At 44.3% G+C, this 17,868-nt stretch overlaps 1 long non-coding RNA gene across 1 annotated transcript in view; it reads right to left on the reverse strand.

The window, feature by feature from the left end:
• Positions 1-3,210: 3,210 nt before the first annotated feature.
• LOC137432892 (uncharacterized) overlaps positions 3,211-17,868 on the reverse strand; it is a 169,258-nt gene continuing 154,600 nt past the window's right edge. The window contains exon 3 of the long non-coding RNA XR_010985592.2: positions 3,211-3,231. This is a non-coding gene — a long non-coding RNA (uncharacterized LOC137432892). The remainder of the gene's footprint in view (positions 3,232-17,868) is intronic.

Below are 17,868 nucleotides of genomic sequence, written 5' to 3' on the forward strand. Positions count from 1 at the left end.
TGATCAGAGATCAAGCCATTGGAGAAGAGGAAAGATTTAATATCTGAAGCAATGGTGGATTCCATGACTTTGCTGATAATTGGGAGAAGGCTGATTGGTCTGTAGTTGCTGGGATCTGTTTTTGCACCTTTTTTGTGCAAAGCGGTGATGTTGGCTGATTTCCAAGCAGATGGCAGATGACCTTGAGCAAAAGAGAGGGTGAAGAGAACAGAAAGAGGGAGTGAAAGTGCAGAAGAAGATGATTCTAGGACCCGTGGGCTGATGCCGTCAGGACCAGTTGCAGAATCAGAGTCGAGGGTTGCCAGAAACTTTTCCACCTTGTCAGGAGGAAAGGACACAGAGTCCAGGAGCAGCTGGGTACGACTGGGTACGGTGGGTACAGAGAGGGATGGGTTTGGGACACAAGATTTAGAGGCAAACACAGAGTTGAGGCATTCAGCTTTTTCATGTGCGGAGTCAGCCGTTAAGCCGTTTGAGGTGAGGGAGGGGATGGAGGGGGAACAAACACCAGAAACAGATTTGACCAGACGCCACCAGGATTTGGAAGAGGGAGACAGATAAGAGAGTTCGGTCTTGAGAATGGTGAGATATTGTTTCCTGGCTCTCCTGAGGGTGGACACACACTTGTTTCGGGCTTTGTGAAAGGAAATGAGATTTCCTTCCGTTGGATTTGCTTTCCAGGAGACGAAAGCAAGTTGTTTCAGGGCAACAGCCTCACCACAAGATTCCGTGTACCATGGACGGGAGGAAGGGTATGACAACTGAAGACGAGATGGTATAAATCTGTGCATGAGAGAGAGCAATTTACTTTGAAAGAATTCCCAGGATGAGTTGATGTCAGAGGCGGTAGAGATGGGAGACCAGTCCAGATGATTGATGGCTGCTTGAAGACCGTGCCAGTTGGCCTGAGTGAAATGCCAGACTCGTCGACGCTGAGGAGGCTCTCTGAGAATGGTCAGAGAGATGTCCACTTTGACAAGCACATGATCAGATGAGCCGATTGGAGCAGAAGAAGAGCAGCAGACATTTTCAGGGAAGTTTGTCATAACCAAATCCAGAAGAGAAGATGCTCCGTTGACTGAGATCCGGGTCGGGAAATTGACAGATTGTGTCAGTCCCAGTGAGTCGCAGAATTCCTTTGCTGAAGAGCTATGGCTGGTGAGAGAGGTACCCACACCCAGCCAACTGGCATGGTGACAATTGAAATCACCACATATGAGGAAGAGAGAGTTGGGATGGGTAGATAGAAGTTGGTCCATATTATCAGACAGTGAGATGTAGATGGAGTCATCGCTGATTGGTGGACGGTACAACACACATATGAACAAAAGGTGGGAGCGAAGGGGAAGCCGTAGCCAAAGGTATTCCTGGGGGTGAGGTGGAGAGAGGGCAGTGGAGGGCGAGTGAGGAAGAGAGGTTTTATAGCTTCGACATCTTTTCTTTTATAGCTTCTTTTATAGACATCTTTTATAGACATTTTATAGACATTTTATAGACATCTTTTATAGCTTCGACATCTTCGAACGCTGTTGGTGTTTACCTCCTCTCTCTGCTGTTGGTGTTTACCCCCCTCTCTGTTGTTGGTGTTTACCCCCTCTCTCTGCTGTTGGTGTTTACCTCCTCTCTCTGCTGTTGGTGTTTACCTCCTCTCTCTGCTGTTGGTGTTTACCTCCTCTTGCTGCTGTTGGTGTTTACCCCCTCTCTCTGCTGTTGGTGTTTACCTCCTCTCTCTGCTGTTGGTGTTTACCTCCTCCCTCTGCTGTTGGTGTTTACCTCCTCTCGCTGCTGTTGGTGTTTACCTCCTCTCTCTGCTGTTGGTGTTTACCCCCCTCTCTGCTGTTGGTGTTTACCTCCTCTCTCTGCTGTTGGTGTTTACCTCCTCTCTCTGTTGTTGGTGTTTACCTCTTCTCTCTGCTGTTGGTGTTTACTCCCTCTCTCTGTTGTTGGTGTTTACCCCCCTCTCTGTTGTTGGTGTTTACCTCCTCTCTCTGCTGTTGGTGTTTACTCCCTCTCTCTGTTGTTGGTGTTTACCTTCTCTCTCTGTTGTTGGTGTTTACTCCCTCTCTCTGTTGTTGGTGTTTACCTCCTCTCTCTGCTGTTGGTGTTTACTCCCTCTCTCTGTTGTTGGTGTTTACTCCCTCTCTCTGTTGTTGGTGTTTACCTCCTCTCTCTGCTGTTGGTGTTTACTCCCTCTCTCTGTTGTTGGTGTTTACCTTCTCTCTCTGTTGTTGGTGTTTACCTCCTCTCTCTGCTGTTGGTGTTTAACCCCCTCTCTGTTGTTGGTGTTTACCCCCCTCTCTCTGTTGTTGGTGTTTACCTCCTCTCTCTGCTGTTGGTGTTTACCCCCCTCTCTGTTGTTGGTGTTTACCCCCCTCTCTCTGTTGTTGGTGTTTACCTCCTCTCTCTGCTGTTGGTGTTTAACCCCCTCTCTGTTGTTGGTGTTTACCCCCCTCTCTCTGTTGTTGGTGTTTACCTCCTCTCTCTGCTGTTGGTGTTTAACCCCCTCTCTGTTGTTGGTGTTTACCCCCCTCTCTCTGTTGTTGGTGTTTACCTCCTCTCTCTGCTGTTGGTGTTTACTCCCTCTCTCTGCTGTTGGTGTTTAACCCCCTCTCTGTTGTTGGTGTTTACCCCCCTCTCTCTGTTGTTGGTGTTTACCTCCTCTCTCTGTTGTTGGTGTTTACCTCCTCTCTCTGCTGTTGGTGTTTACTCCCTCTCTCTGTTGTTGGTGTTTACCTTCTCTCTCTGTTGTTGGTGTTTACCTCCTCTCTCTGCTGTTGGTGTTTACCCCCCTCTCTGTTGTTGGTGTTTACCCCCCTCTCTGTTGTTCCTTTTATTCTGTTACATCCTGATCTGTTCGTTGTACTAACACTAGCTCTTCAATGAGCCTCGACTATGTATATAAAGCAAATGCTGTTGAATTTACATCCACGTTTGTCGACATGACATGCAAGCACGAATAATTTAACATGACATAATCTACAACTTTCGTCGTATTTTCCTCATTTCTTCAAAAGAAAAATTACAATCGATCATGACCATCATTTGGCCTTATTAACAATAATTTTATAAACCCCTTAATGTCCAGCACAATCACTCATCGTTTTGTCTCTGTATATAAATTATAAGCTGGTGGAAAAGAGGTTCAAAGGTTGTAATATACTTACAATTGTTTCAGAGCGGACTTTGTCCACAAAAGCATCATTGGGGCATCAGGAAATAGTTGGAATGATTCTGAGAAACAAGACATGGATGCAGATTAGGTTGCGATTCAATCCTGAATTCATCCCACTGGTTGCATCATTACTGAGACACGTCTATGCCACTGATGATGTGCCCCCTACCGATTAATGCAGGAACTTTGTTGTTAGTTCAGAGTGCCGGAAATAAGTCGCCTCAACTTTGCGAAAGGCACTGAGATCTTTATTGTCTACCAACTAATACCAGCAGATGAGATATCCGCTTTTGAAGTCCCTTTGAAGGATTGTACATATGTTGACGTCTCGTCCGGTATGGGAAAAACCAGGGCGACCGTTTATAGCCGGATAAGGATTTAAACCCAGGATAGACAACTCGGAGGGAGAATGTACTCGCACATATCTCTCGACTACCTCTGGCGGACACAGCAGTGGAATGGCTGAACTGAATGTTTCCTGTGAAATTCAGGTCTCTGTCAAATACCATAGACAATTATTGTACATCCTTGTGTAAAATTGCAAGATTTGTTTCGTATTATTACAATCTTAATGGTTTCAAGCGATAACAATTCTCAGCAGGCAAGAATAGCAATGCACAGATACGATCTCTCTCCGATCCCACTCCTTTTTACCATTTTAACATTTACCCCCAGGCAAGACAACTCGGTATTAGTGTGTCGGCCTCTGAGCCATCTGCTCATGGAAACATATACATGGGACGCTCTCAGAAACAATCAATCAATGCGTCGTGAGGAAGAGAACGCCATCCCTCAAGAGGGAGCTTCGAAGTAACTGTGCCATCTACAATTCAGGAGAGGTTAACAATTCCATGGTAACTTGAACCAACAGTACACTTTTGGGGCAGGAATCTGGCCAAACTCCTAATTACCTGGTTTATTATTTTACCTTATTAGGACCTTTTGTGGTATAAAAATCACCCCAAAGGCCCAATGAGACTTCTAAGTCGTCATCGTCGTTGTTGTTGTTTGTATACAGCCTGAGGCTGCTGGTTGCTTCATTTTCTGGAAGCGTGGACTGTGCCACTGATGCAGTGCTCCTGTTACCACAAAGCCGGTACTCATTTTGCCGACCTCCGAAGGGTGACAGGATGAGTCAACCCACCTGGGGTTATTTCAACGGCATGACAGGGGCTCGAACTCAAGACCCTAAGATCTTAATTAAGCCAGCCATCTCAACCGGCCAACACAAGATGGTCAGTGTTCAACTGGCTATAACATCAAGGAAAGGACCCACCATTGGGGCACAGGATTGTGTGGTGGAAAGGGGTGGGTTATATTTATGTAAATGGCTTCCTTCCCTTCCCCCCCCCCAACTCCCCACTCTCCCATCCCCTCATCCCCACCCCTCTTCCCCACAATCAGATTTTGGGAAAATTGTAACATCAGCCCCCACTTACTCTTGAGAAGGCAAAAAAAAAAATTGCAACTTCTTATTTATTTATTTTTACAGCAGCACAGAAAGCCAAACTGTTTGAAGATTTGACAAAAAAAAAAAAAAAAACACCTTTAGAGGCCATTTTTCCCCGCAAGCGGGGGTTGGCCTTTTTCGGGAACTGTGGTTGTTGTTGTTTTTCGGTCCCCTTTTTGAAGCAATGTTTTACGGCCGGGTGCCCTTCCTGACGCCAACCCTTTTTGCCGCCTTTAACGACAAGCAGGGAATTACCAGTGAACTGGTACTCAATTAGTCGACCTCGGAAGGATGAACAGGCTGAGTCAACCCCCCTGGCGTTAATTCAGCGATTGACCGTGATTCGAACCCAGGATCCTAGGTTATCCTAAGCCGGGACCCTAGCCGCTAGCCCAACACCAGGGTCAATTTGACAATTTGACAATTTGACAATTTGAAGATTTGACAATTGAAAGAAAATAAAGACATCCACAGCAAATGCATGTAAGCATTGCCAAGTCAGTCATTTTGTCAAATTGAACAAAATGCAGAATAATACATATTTAAACGACAGTGTAATCTATACATCTTGTGACTGCAGGTAGGAGTTATGACCAGAATGAGAGACGACGTCGTGGAATCATCTGAACTGAATTGGCAAAGTCGTCTGAATTGAAACGACTGTCATTTGATTTGAATTGACTGAGTCATCAGGGTTGTCAACAACACAACAACAAACAACATGCATTTTAAAGCCATTTTCCCTGCTTGAGCGGGCGTTAGCCTTGCAGTCCCCATGACAATATTCTCCATTTTGCCCTATTTTCTGCATCTCTCCTTGTTAACCCCCTTGCCCGCATTTCTTCTTCCACCATCTTTAGCCAAGTCTTTCTCGGTCTTCCACGTCCTCTACTTCCTTCTACATTAATTTCCATCACGCTTCTCAACCAGTCACTTTCATCCTTCCTCAACACGTGACCAAACCATCTCAACCTGTTCCTTTCACAGCATCAATCACAGGCTCTATTCCCATCATCTTTCGCAATTCATAATTTGTCTTCCTCTCTCTCAACGATACTCCGCACATCCATCGAACCATTCGCATTTCCACCCTTTCCAACCTTCGTTGCTGCTCTACGTTCAGTACCCATGTCTCACTCCCATAAATCATAACACTTCTCACACATGCAGCATACACCTTTCCCTTCAGCTTCAACGACACTCCCCTTCTCATCACCACGCAACTCAGTTCCCGAAACTTCTTCCATGCACATCTCACTCCAGCAACCATTGCCGAGTCTGATCCACCTTCTCCATTCAGCATGTCTCGGAGGTAGCAAAACGTTTTCACACATTCCAGCTTCACGCCGTCTCCAAGATCCAACTCAACATTTCCTCCATCTGCAGCTCCCTCTGTGCACACCTTACATTTGAATGTAGCTGCCACACTGGTTAATGACCCTCTCAGACCACTACATTTTTGATGAACCAACTCAGCGCACATTGTACATTCAATGGAGTTCACTCCGACACCCTTCCTGCACAGAGCACAGGGCCACTTCCCAGTTCTTTCCACCTCACCACATGCTTTACCACTTGCCATCACCTTCGTCTTTCCGATATTCACCTTCAGACCTTTTGTCTCCATACATTCCTTCCACTTGTTCATCTTTTCCTTCAGTCCATCCATACTTTCCGCAATCAACACCAGATCATCTGCTTACAACAACTCCCCCGGTAAACCGTCCTTTACGTTCTGAGCCAGCACCTCCATCACAGCTACAAATAGTCGTGGACTTAGTACCGACCCCTGATGCACTCCCACCTTCACCTCAAACTCACCACTGTTCCCGTCCTTCGTCCTTACAGCTGTGCGTGCTCTTTTGTACATTGCCATCACTACTCTGATCAACCAATCCTCCACTCCTAACTTCCTCAATGCCCATGTCAATACTTTGCGTGGAACCCTATCGAATGCTTTCTCCAGATCAACAAACCCAAGAAACAACTTCTATCTCTTCTCCATGTACTTCTCCTGCAACTGCCTCACAATAAAAAGCACATCTGTCGTTCCTCTTCCTGGCATAAATCCAAACTGCATTTCATCGATCTTCACTTTCATCCTTATCCTCCTCTCCAACACCCTTTCCAATACCTTCATTCCATGCTCCAATAACGTTATCGCTCGGTATGAGCCACACTCCAGAGGGTCACCTTTCCCCTTGTATAGAGGGACGAGGGTACTCAGTTTCCAATCCACTGGAATGCGGCCTTCTTTCACCACCAGATTACAGATCTCTGTCATTCTCTTCACACCCCAATTTCCTGCTGCCTTCAACATATCTCCCACAACTCCCGTCGGCCCTCCCGCTTTTCTACTCTTCATTGCCTTTATCGCTTCCTCAACTTCCTTCTCAGTTAACTTCTCTGCCGGTCCTAAAACTGGGTTACTCTCAATGTTGCCATCCCATTCATTCTCTGTATTCAACAGCATTTCCATATATCTTTTCCATCTTCCTTTAATTCCATCTGGGTCCACAACGATTTGTCCCACTTCATCCTTCAAGCAACTCACCCCCATCACATCACACCTCTCTTTCGCTATCTGCTTTGCAATCCTGAATACTGCTCTCTGACCCTCTTCCAAATCCAAGCGTTCTGCGAACATTTACCTTCATGCCTCCTGCACCTTTGCTACCTCTTTCTCTGCAGCCTTCTTGGCTGCCTTATAACTTTCATGCTCTGCTGTTTCTGTTCCCGTACCCTTCGCCTTCTGCCACTCCTTGAACTTCTTCCTCTTCTCGTCCATCCTCTTTCCAACTTCATCCCACCACCATGTTTCCGAGTGCCTCGGTGGTCCTTTTGTCCATCCACATACCTCACCAACAGCTCCCAACAGACTAGCTTTCAATGACATCCAACCACTTTCAAGCTCAACCACATCATCCTCTACCACACTCAGCCTCTCTTTTAATGCCTCCCTTACTCTCACCTCTTTCAACCTCCACACCTTTATTCTCGGTTGGTACTTCACCCACCGAGCTCTCCTCGCACCTTTCACCCTTATGTTGCAGACACCCAAGTGGTGCTGTGAAACAGCCTCCTCCCCCGGGATCACCTTTGTGTCCCGGATGTGAACCCCTATCTCGCCTACGCACCATCAGCTAGTCAACGGTTGTCGTCGACCCACCTGACGTGTATGTAACAAGCTCTTTCTGGAACTGAGTATTACAAATCAACAAATCAGCTCCATCAGCAAACTCCAAAATCCTTTCACCTTCTCCATTTCTCACACCATATCCGTAACCCCCATGAACTCCCTCAAAACCATCCATACTCCTTCCCACATGTCCATTTAGGTCTCCTACCACAACAACTTCCTCATCTTTCATGTTTTCCATCAGCTCCTCTATCGCACACCAGAAATCGTCCTTCTCTTCATCGCTCCGACCAACCTGCGGAGCATATCCCGAGATGACGTTCACCAAGAGCTTTCCAATCATCATTTTCACCATCATCAACCTACCACTCACTCTAGTCACACTCACCACACTGTCTACAAACTCCGCAGAAAACAGGACACCAACACCATTCACGCCCTCCATGCACCCTTGCCACACAAACTTGTATTTCTGTCCCTGCCTACCCTTCACCATTCTCACACCACTTCCCTTCCATCTCGTCTCTTGCACACAACATATGTCCACTCTTCTTCTGACCAATACTTCCACCACTTCTCCTGATCTCCCTGTCATTGTCCCTACATTCCATGTCCCAAACCTCAGAAACCGATCTCCACTTCGGGCTGCACTCTGCCCATATGTAGTTGTAATTGTCATGGTTCTCTTTTTGAGGCAATGTTTTTATGGCCGGATGCCCTTCCTGACGCCAACCCTCTTAGTCCTCTCTTACGACATGCAGGGATACGGTGTACCTATTCTAATCCAGGGTACACACACAACACAGCTCTTTCAAAATGGCTTGTTCCACCTTACAGGGTGTCATAAATACCAGGACACAGTGTTACCTGCTTCGTACAATATTTGTTTATACCATCTACCAGGATGAGCCATAAGCCCCAGGATTAATAACATTACATAAATACAGCAATTACTTTACTTCCTTTTTCGATATCGAGTGCATTTGGATGACGTTTACAAATTGTATCAAAGTGCTGCAGCAGTCTGTCGCAAGCTGTCAACCTGTTTTCATGATCTGCATCTGACAATTGACAAATGACAGTTGGTTTATCTGGTTTCATTAGAAGGTCTTCTTTCATTGTGCGAAATAACGATGAATACGAAACACCCAACTCTGCAGAACGTTTCTGCAATGATTATTTCAGAGATGTGAGAACGGATGTTTTAATGTTTTGAATCCCCAAATCACGAATTTTTGGTCTTCTGCTGCGCTTGCTGTTGAGTAAACTTCCAGTATGTAATGTCTGTTTTCCCCAAAGATTAAGATTTGATTTTGACGGTGCTGACTTTCCAAAACGCTCCTTGAATTGCACCTGTTTCAGCATCATTTTTGTACGTGTTTGCCGGTGCAGGTGTGTACCGATGAAAGTCATTTCTTGAACGGACTTTTTGAAAAACTGCCATCACGGAGACACTTTCATGTCAGGATGAAGAAGAAGAACATTTTCCAAAAGTCATTTGTACCATGTGCAATTCAAATGCTAAATTCAAAAGCAAATTCCGAGCCATTTTGATGTTTAGTCCATCCACCATATTTTCTATTTATTTTATATTTTATATCTTTTTATTTTGTTTTCTTACTCCCTTTGTGTTTAATGGTTTTTATGCTGGTTAACTTACGGTTTTCTGTTTTTTTTTTTGTTTTTTTTTTATATACAAGATCGAGGCTCGTGAAAGAGCTAACATTAATCACACAAAAAGTCAAACCGACACAAACCGACACATACAACACAAAATAAGGGGAGCGGTAGACAAGATGGGGAGAGAGGGGGAAGAACACAAACACAACATTTGAAAGCAGGGACATCGAGAGAACTGTGGGAGGGAGAGGGCTTGGGGGGAGGTGGGAGAGGTATAAAACATATGGACACTGCAAGGACTTCCAGGAAAGAAGTTGGTATTTTGAAAAAGTGTATCTGGGGTGAATTAGCGCGGGTAGTAAAGATCAAGGTTTTGGATGGGGGAAGATAAGAGATGGTGGTGAACAGCTGTTTTAAAGACCTGGAGGGAGGAGTGGGATTGAAGGGAGTGTGGGAGTTTGTTCCAGAGGCGGGAGAAAATGGGAATGAAAGAGTGAAGGTGAGCAGAGAGTTGATTTTGGCAGTTTAACCATAAGAGGGTTGCTGGCAGATCTTGTGCGATCTGTAGGAATATTTGGGGGACAGAGCACAGAGAGAACTGGGGGAACAAGGCCGAAGAGGAGTCGGTAGAAGACAGAAAGACCACCAACCTGCCTGCGGTGAGTGAGTGAAAGGCCCTCGGAGTTAGCTTCATCGCAGGAGATTCCAATGATTCTGAAAGCTTTGGTTTCAACAGCGTGAAGCCGAGCAAGGTGTGAGGCAGGAGCACCGGCCCAGAGGGGGGAACAGTATTCCATTGAGCTGCAGATGAAAGCCTTGCATGTGGTGAGGTGCTCAGGTGTGCCAAGGAAGGACTTCGCACGACAGAGGATGCCCAGTCGGCGACTGGCTTTGGAGGCCAGCTTGGAAATGTGTTTTTCCCAAGAAAGATCATGGCAGTAGTGAGACCCAAAATCGTGAGCGACAGAACTTCTTGGAGAGGATTATTGACAAAGTAGATCTGAGGGTTTTCCAGTCGGTCTTTTCGGAGAGACATAGTAAGAGTGTGAGATTTGTCAGGATTGAAAGAAGACATGTTCCACTTGTTTGACCAGTCTGTGATTTTGTCCAGGTCTGCAGAGAGTGAGGAGGCTGCAGACTGCCGATCTGAGGGATAAGGAATGGAGCAGCAGGGAGTGGAGTCATCAGCAAAATGACCGAGAGGATTTTCCAGAGAGTCAGAGAGATCATTGATGAAGACCAGAAAAAGCACAGGGCCCAGAACACTACCTTGGGGAACTTCAGCCTGAACAGGAAGGGGCAATGAGAGAAATCCATTCAGGGCCACACGTTGACTACGACCAGAGAGGAAGTCCACATGCCAAGCATGGAGATTTCCATGGATACCATAGGAGGAGAGTTAGGCGAGCAGAGCTGGGTGCGAGACCGTATCAAAGGCACGTGATATGTCAAGGGAGACAGCTCTGATTTCCTGTTTGACATTGAGGACCTCCATCCATTGTTGAGACAGCAGAAGCAACATGTTCAGAGTAGAATGACCTGGTCTGAATCTAAATTGATGATCAGAGGTCAAGCCATTCGAGAGGAGGAAGGATTTGATATCCGAAGCAATGATGGATTCCATGACTTTGCTGATAATTTGGAGCAGGTTGATTGGTCTTTAGTCGCAAGGATCTGTTTTTGCACATTTTTTTTGTAAAGCGGTAATGTTTGCTGATTTCCAAGATGTTGGCAGATGACCTTGAGCAAAAGACAGTATGAAAAGAACAGAGAGAGGGTGAGATAGAGCGGAAGAGCAGGATTTTAGGACCCGTGGGCTGATGCCGTCTGGTCCAGTTGCAGAATCAGAGTCGAAGTTTGACAAAAACTTCTCCACCTTGTCAGGAGAGAAGGACACAGAGTCTCGGAGCAGTTGGTTTCGACTGGGTAAGGTGTGAACAGAGAGAGAGATGTGTTTGGGACACAATATTTTGAGGCAAACACAGAGTTGAGGCATTCGGCTTTGTCATGTGCGGTGTCAACTGTGTAGCCGTTTGAAGTGAGGGAGGGGATGGAGGGGGAACAAACACCAGAAACGGATTTGACCAGACGCCACCAGGATTTGGAGGAAGGAGACAGGTTTGAGAGTTCATTCTTGAGTGTGGAGAGATGGTGCTTCCTCCCACTTAAGGGTAGACCTGAGGGTAGACACACACTTGTTCCGAGCTTGGTGGAAGGAACTGAGATTGCCTTCTGTTGGATTTGCTTTCCAAGAGGCAAAGGCAAGTTGTTTCAGGGCAACTGCATCACCACAAGATTCAGTGTACCATGGACGGGAGGAAGGGTAAGACAACTGAAGACGAGATGGGATAAATCTGGGCATGAGAGAGGGCAGTTTGCTTTGGAAGAATTCCCAGGAAGAATTGATGTCAGAGGCAGTCGAGATGGGAGACCAGTCCAGATGATTGATGGCTGCTTGCAGACCGTGCCAGTCGGCCTGAGTGAAATGCCAGACTCGTCGACGCTGAGGAGGCTCTCTGAGAATGACCAGAGAGATGTCCACTTTAACAAGCACATGATCAGAAGAACCGATTGGAGCAGAAGAAGAGCAGCAGACATTTGCAGGGAAGTTTGTCATAACCAAATCTAGAAGAGAAGATACTCCATTGACTGAGATCCGGGTCGGGAAATTGACAGATTGTGTCAGTCCCAATGAGTCACAGAAGTCCTTTGCTGAGGTGCCATGGCTGGTGAGAGAGGAACCCACACCCAGCCAGCTGGCATGATGACAGTTGAAGTCGCCACATATGAGGAAGAGAGAGTTGGGATGAGTTGATAGAAGTTTGTCTATGTTGACAGCGACATGTAAATGGAGTCATCACTGTTTGGAGTACGGTTCAGAACACATATGAACAAAAGGTGGGAGCGGAGAGGAAGCCATAGCCAGAGGTACTCCTGGGGGTGGGGTGGAGAGAGGGCAGTGCAAGGAGAGTGAGGAAGAGAGTTTTTGATAAAGATAGCATCCCCACCACCAGGACGAGGCTCAGGTCTATCATACTCGAGGAGGGAGTAACCAGGAAGATATATTAAGGAATCAGAGACATCTTGAAGGAGGAAAGTTTCTGTTGAGCAGATAAAGTCTAGATTGTCAGAAGCAACCTGAATGGAGAGATCAATCAGGTTTGAGCGAAGGCCCCGGATGTTTGAGGTCCAAATCGTTAATGAGGAGAGAGGGGGAGCATCGGATGCAGGAGAGGGGAGGGTCGGGTCGGTTCAGATGAAGAATGAGAGGGGGAGGTCGGGAGAGCAGTTGATATTGTGTCAGAGATTACAGAAGATTTACAAGAAAGGGAAGGATGAGGACGACGAAAGGTTTGATGGTGATGGGATGAGGCACAGTGAGGGGTTCTTTGAGGGGGGCAGAGGAAAGTAGAAGGTTGGGAGAGGTGGAGGTATGAGATAAAAGGGAGATAAAGTGGGGAGGAGGCAGCTTTGAGAAGGATGTGGGAGGGGGGAGAATTGGAGAGGGACGGTAGGGGGGGGGGGGAGATTTGAAGGGGAGGGGTTAGGGGGGAGTTTAGGAGGGGAGGGGCAAGGAGGCAGCTTTGAGAAGGATGTGGGAGGGGGGAGAATTGGAGAAGGATGGTATGGGGGAGATTTGAAGGGGAGGGGTTAGGGGGGAGTTTAGGAGGGGAGGGGCAAGGAGGGAGTTTAGGAGAGGAGGGGAAAGGGGGGAGATTTGGAGGGGAGGGGCAAGGGGGGTGTTTAGAAAGTGGATGATTCATGAAAGACGAACATTTGTAACAAATTGGGTTTATTGTGATTTTCAAGTTAGCGATCCATTTAAGAACGATGGAGGAGGGATGGAATGAATGTGAATTTAGAGCATGTCGTGATTTAGAATTATAAGAGGTTGAATTTTTTTTTGAAGTGGAATGAGTTGGATAGGAAATTGAATAGAGCCTTTTAAATAGGATGAAAAACAGCGTGTTGTAATATACCACTGAATAAAACACTGCAGGGGAAAGTTTAAACATATTTAAACAGAACCGTGAAGAACAATCTAATATTCACAAAAATACCAATGGGGATAGAGACAGGGCCGGCGCTACCATTAGGCCAACTAGGCAGCCACCTCGGGCGCAGACATCAGAAGGGCGCATTACTGAACCTTAAAGGGTCATAGTTTTATACAAATTATTGTTTTAAGACTGGTCACAGTATACCGAGTGCCCTTTAGTTCAAAATGATTTTTGTGCCAAAATATTTTCTTTTGTATTTGCGAAAGATAATCAAAGATTGATTATTTAAAATTTGGATTTTGCATATCTAAAACTTATTGCTCAAACCAAAAACTGTTTTGTTTATCTGTAATTTCCATTCACACACTCATAAAAGGACCACTTTCTTTATTTTGCATTGAAAACCACGTGTAGTGTCATATTTTTTTTAAGTGAAAGCCCATTTGCCCCAAAGCATGGGGTAACAGGGCCACTGCCATATTTATGGATATTGCGCCTTTAATATTGGTGCTGTTGGCATCTTACGGTACTTATTCTTGCAAGTTAAAATAAATTTAGCAGTTTCAAGTTTTCTGCTTTTTATTTTTTCAACAAGACATCTGTTTTTAATAATCGAAGTTGGCAAAAAAAATTTGGGGGGGGTGGGGGGAGGGAGGGGATGCAAGTAGCTGGCCTTGCCTAGGGCGCAAAATAGTCTGGCGCCGGCCCTGGATAGAGTGCCTAGAGGGACAACCACGAGTCATGTGAACAGGGCAAAATATGTCAGCAAAAAGAACAGGGCAAACAGATCTGGGAATGGCATGAAAATGGTGGGTGAAATGGGGATGAAATACATGGTCGAAAAAACGAACGAACGAAAAGAACAAAAAAGGAAATGTTTTTTTTATTATTTATTTATTTATAAGAATTTAAACAAGGAAGTTTGGGGTGAAATGACTGAGAAAAACTGAGAGAACGAGAGTAGAAGGACCACAATTGACCACTGGGAGAAAACAAGCCTCAAGGTAGGAAGCTTCTCGAACTCGGCCACAAAATATCGTGACACGAAATACTCGACTATTATATACAAGTATGAAAGATTAACACCGATAAATCTTCCAAGGGATGCACTATAGATACACACACGTAAGATAAATACAGTTTCGACAAAAATACAATTGAGAACAATTAGTAGTAGTGTATATATGTTGCTTCTGGGACACTCTCATTTTTCCCATTGACTTACATGTTAATTTTTCCCCTCCCTCATTGCCCCTAAACACCTCTATTTCTCTCACCCTGTTCTTTACGAACCTTCTAACCTTTTGACATGTTATCCTTATTCATTAGACCACTTAAACAATGGTCCTTCTGTGTGAACCTATGATCCTTCTGACCTTATGGACCTTTTAACCTTTTACTCTTAATATCATCTGGTGAATCATCTTTGGCCCACTCAAACAACGACCCTACAAATATTTGTTTATGCGTGGGAAATAATTTAATTCTCTTGCCACTCCCTTCACCATCTAATATATTAACAAAAAAGATGTTTGAGTTTGGTTCTTTATTAAGATATTTTAACTGAGCTAACATAAAATGGTAAACCTCCCTCAATGTTCTTGTTTGAGCGCCTCCAGTGCCACACACTTTTTGGTAGGCTCTGTCCACTTTTTGTTAAGCTCCGTCCACTTTTTGGTAAGCCACGCCCACTTTTTGTTAAGCCACGCCCCCCTTTATACTAAGCCCCGCCCACTTCTGCTAAGCCCCACCCACTTTATAAACTCTTCAGCATTGTATCATTTCCAGGTAATACATTACATCATTTTCAGGGAATTTCCATCACATCATTTCCAGTTAAGACACGCCCAGGGAATTTCCACAGGAAATGACACACCCAGTCCTTATAAAAGGCACCGACCACACAGGCTTTTTCAAACACGCTTTCTGCTTCACTTGAGAATGGACTACTATGCCGAAATGGAATGGGATAACTTTGCTATTCCTTGGAGTCCTACTACCTGTGTAGAACTCAACCTTCAGATTGATGAACTGGACTCGAACCTCTTATCAATGGAGGTAAGTTTGTTTATTTATTTATTTATTTATTTATTTAATTAATTATTTATTTAATTATTTATTTTCTTTTTTTTTTTTAGATGAGACTCGTGTAAGAGTTAACAAAGTTTATTTTAATATTCATAGAGCTTGATTTATACAAATAAAAATATTGTATTAAATTAATACATTGTTATTTTCTTTCACAGGAAATTGTATCTGAGATACGAAATGAAAATTCTGCTTTTAACACAACTTGGGATGAAGTTATTTTTTTGTTTGAAGACATTTTGAACAACCAAGACCCCCAGAACGAGTTCTACCTTGATGACCCAGCCAAAGAGTTATACCTTGGAGATCCACAAAATCCTGAAAAAGAGTTTTACCATGATGATACTTGTTGTGAGTTATCAAAACAACCCACTGAACAAGTTCTACCTTGATGAGCCAGAATACAAGTCATACATTGGAGACCCACAAATTTCTGAAAATTGGGAAACGGGAATTCTCCCTGATGGTCCGCAGTTATACTATGTGAGACACATCATAGAAACCCTAAAAAATTGGGCAAGGAGAGTTCTCCCTGATGGTCCGCAGTTATACTATGTGAGACACATCATAGAAACCCTAAAAAATTGTGAAATGGGAATTCTCCCTGATGGTCCGCAGTTATACTATGTGAGACACATCATAGAAACCCTAAAAAATTGGGCAAGGAGAGTTCTCCCTGATGGTCCGCAGTTATACTATGTGAGACACATCATAGAAACCCTAAAAAATTGGGCAAGGACAGTTCTCCCTGATGGTCCGCAGTTATACTATGTGAGACACATCATAGAAACCCTAAAAAATTGGGAAAGGGAAGTTTTCCCTGATGGTCCACAGTTATACTATGTGAGACTTATCACGGAAACCCCAAATATTTCTGAAAATTGTGGTTCTACCTTGGGGACTTGGAAAGATGGTTATATTTTTGGAGACTCGGAATGGGGTTTTGTTTTGATGACTCGGATTGTGATACCTATCTTGGAGGCTCAACAGGAATGTGGTTATACCTTGGGAACTTGGAAAGTTGGTTTTATTTTGGAGACTCTACCTGTGGGGTCCATCTTCGAGACTCTTTGGATTCTAAAGCAATGAACAATGTTCTTTGTTTAATGACGCTTGATTTAAGCAATATCAAGAAAGTTCGAGGAAGAAAATGCTGGAAAATTCTTTCTTCCCATTTCTACTTCTTCAAACTTGAAAGCCTTGAAAGACAGAATTGGGGGAAGAGGAAAAAAAATGAAATACATATTTTTTAAAAAGAAGAAAAAAAAGATTATGTTAGGGTTTGGGTGGGATTTTGAATGTGAGGGTTAGGGATGGGGTTGGGTTAGGGATGGGGTTGGGTTAGGGTTGGGATTTTGAATGTGAGGGTTAGGGTTGGGGTTGGGTTAGGGATGGGGTTGGGTTAGGGTTGGGATTTTGAATGTGAGTGTTAGGGTTGGGGTTGGGTTAGGGATGGGATTGGGTTAGGGTTGGGATTTTGAATGTGAGGGTTAGGGATGGGTTGGGGTTGGGTTAGGGATGGGGTTGGGTTAGGGATGGGGTTGGGTTAGGGATGGGGTTGGGTTAGGGATGGGGTTGGGTTAGGGATGGGTTTGGGTTAGGGATGGGTTTGGGTTAGGGATGGGGTTGGGTTAGGGATGGGGTTGGGTTAGGGTTTGTATATTATTATGACTCACTCACACATACACACACACAAAAAAGTTAAGCCCCAACTGAAAAGTTGTGGGATTCTGTGTTTGGGGTTCACAGATTTAAAAACGTATCCCCATTATACACACACAAAAGTTAAGCCCCAACTAAAAAGTTGTGGGATTCTGTGTTTGGGGTTCACAGATTTAAAAACGTATCCCCATTATCCACACACAAAAGTTAAGCCCCAACTAAAAAGTTGTGGGATTCTGTGTTTGGGGTTCACAGATTTAAAAACGTATCCCCATTACATTTTATTTATTTATTTATTATTTTCAAGGGTATTATCTGCTTACTTGTGTTTTTTGTAATTCTTGCGAGTAAAATGGACCCAAGATTTCTTCTCTATTTAAATCATATAATTTGTAAGTCCAAGGGACTGTATCCATTACATCAATGATTTTAAATAATTCACGAGTCCATTTTTGTGTATAACCTTTCTCAAAATGACTTTTCCATTTGTATATTCTTACAATATCATAAACTTTAAACTTGGGCTTTCTCAAATTAATCTCCTTTTCATATTCTAATTTTGTAAATGTTTCCAATGGTTTTGATTTTGTTGATGAATGAACTGTATTATTGTAATTATCTACAATATCCTGAATTAAATACACCCATTTTTGAGAACCGAGTTGTGTGAAGTTTTTTATATAATTTCTCTTTTAAAGTATGATTAAAACGCTCAATAACAACTGCCTTTCCTTCA

This window comes from Myxine glutinosa, chromosome 8 (assembly GCF_964187855.1).
Source record: "Myxine glutinosa chromosome 8, kmMyxGlut1.1, whole genome shotgun sequence".
Lineage (NCBI taxonomy): Eukaryota > Metazoa > Chordata > Myxini > Myxiniformes > Myxinidae > Myxine > Myxine glutinosa.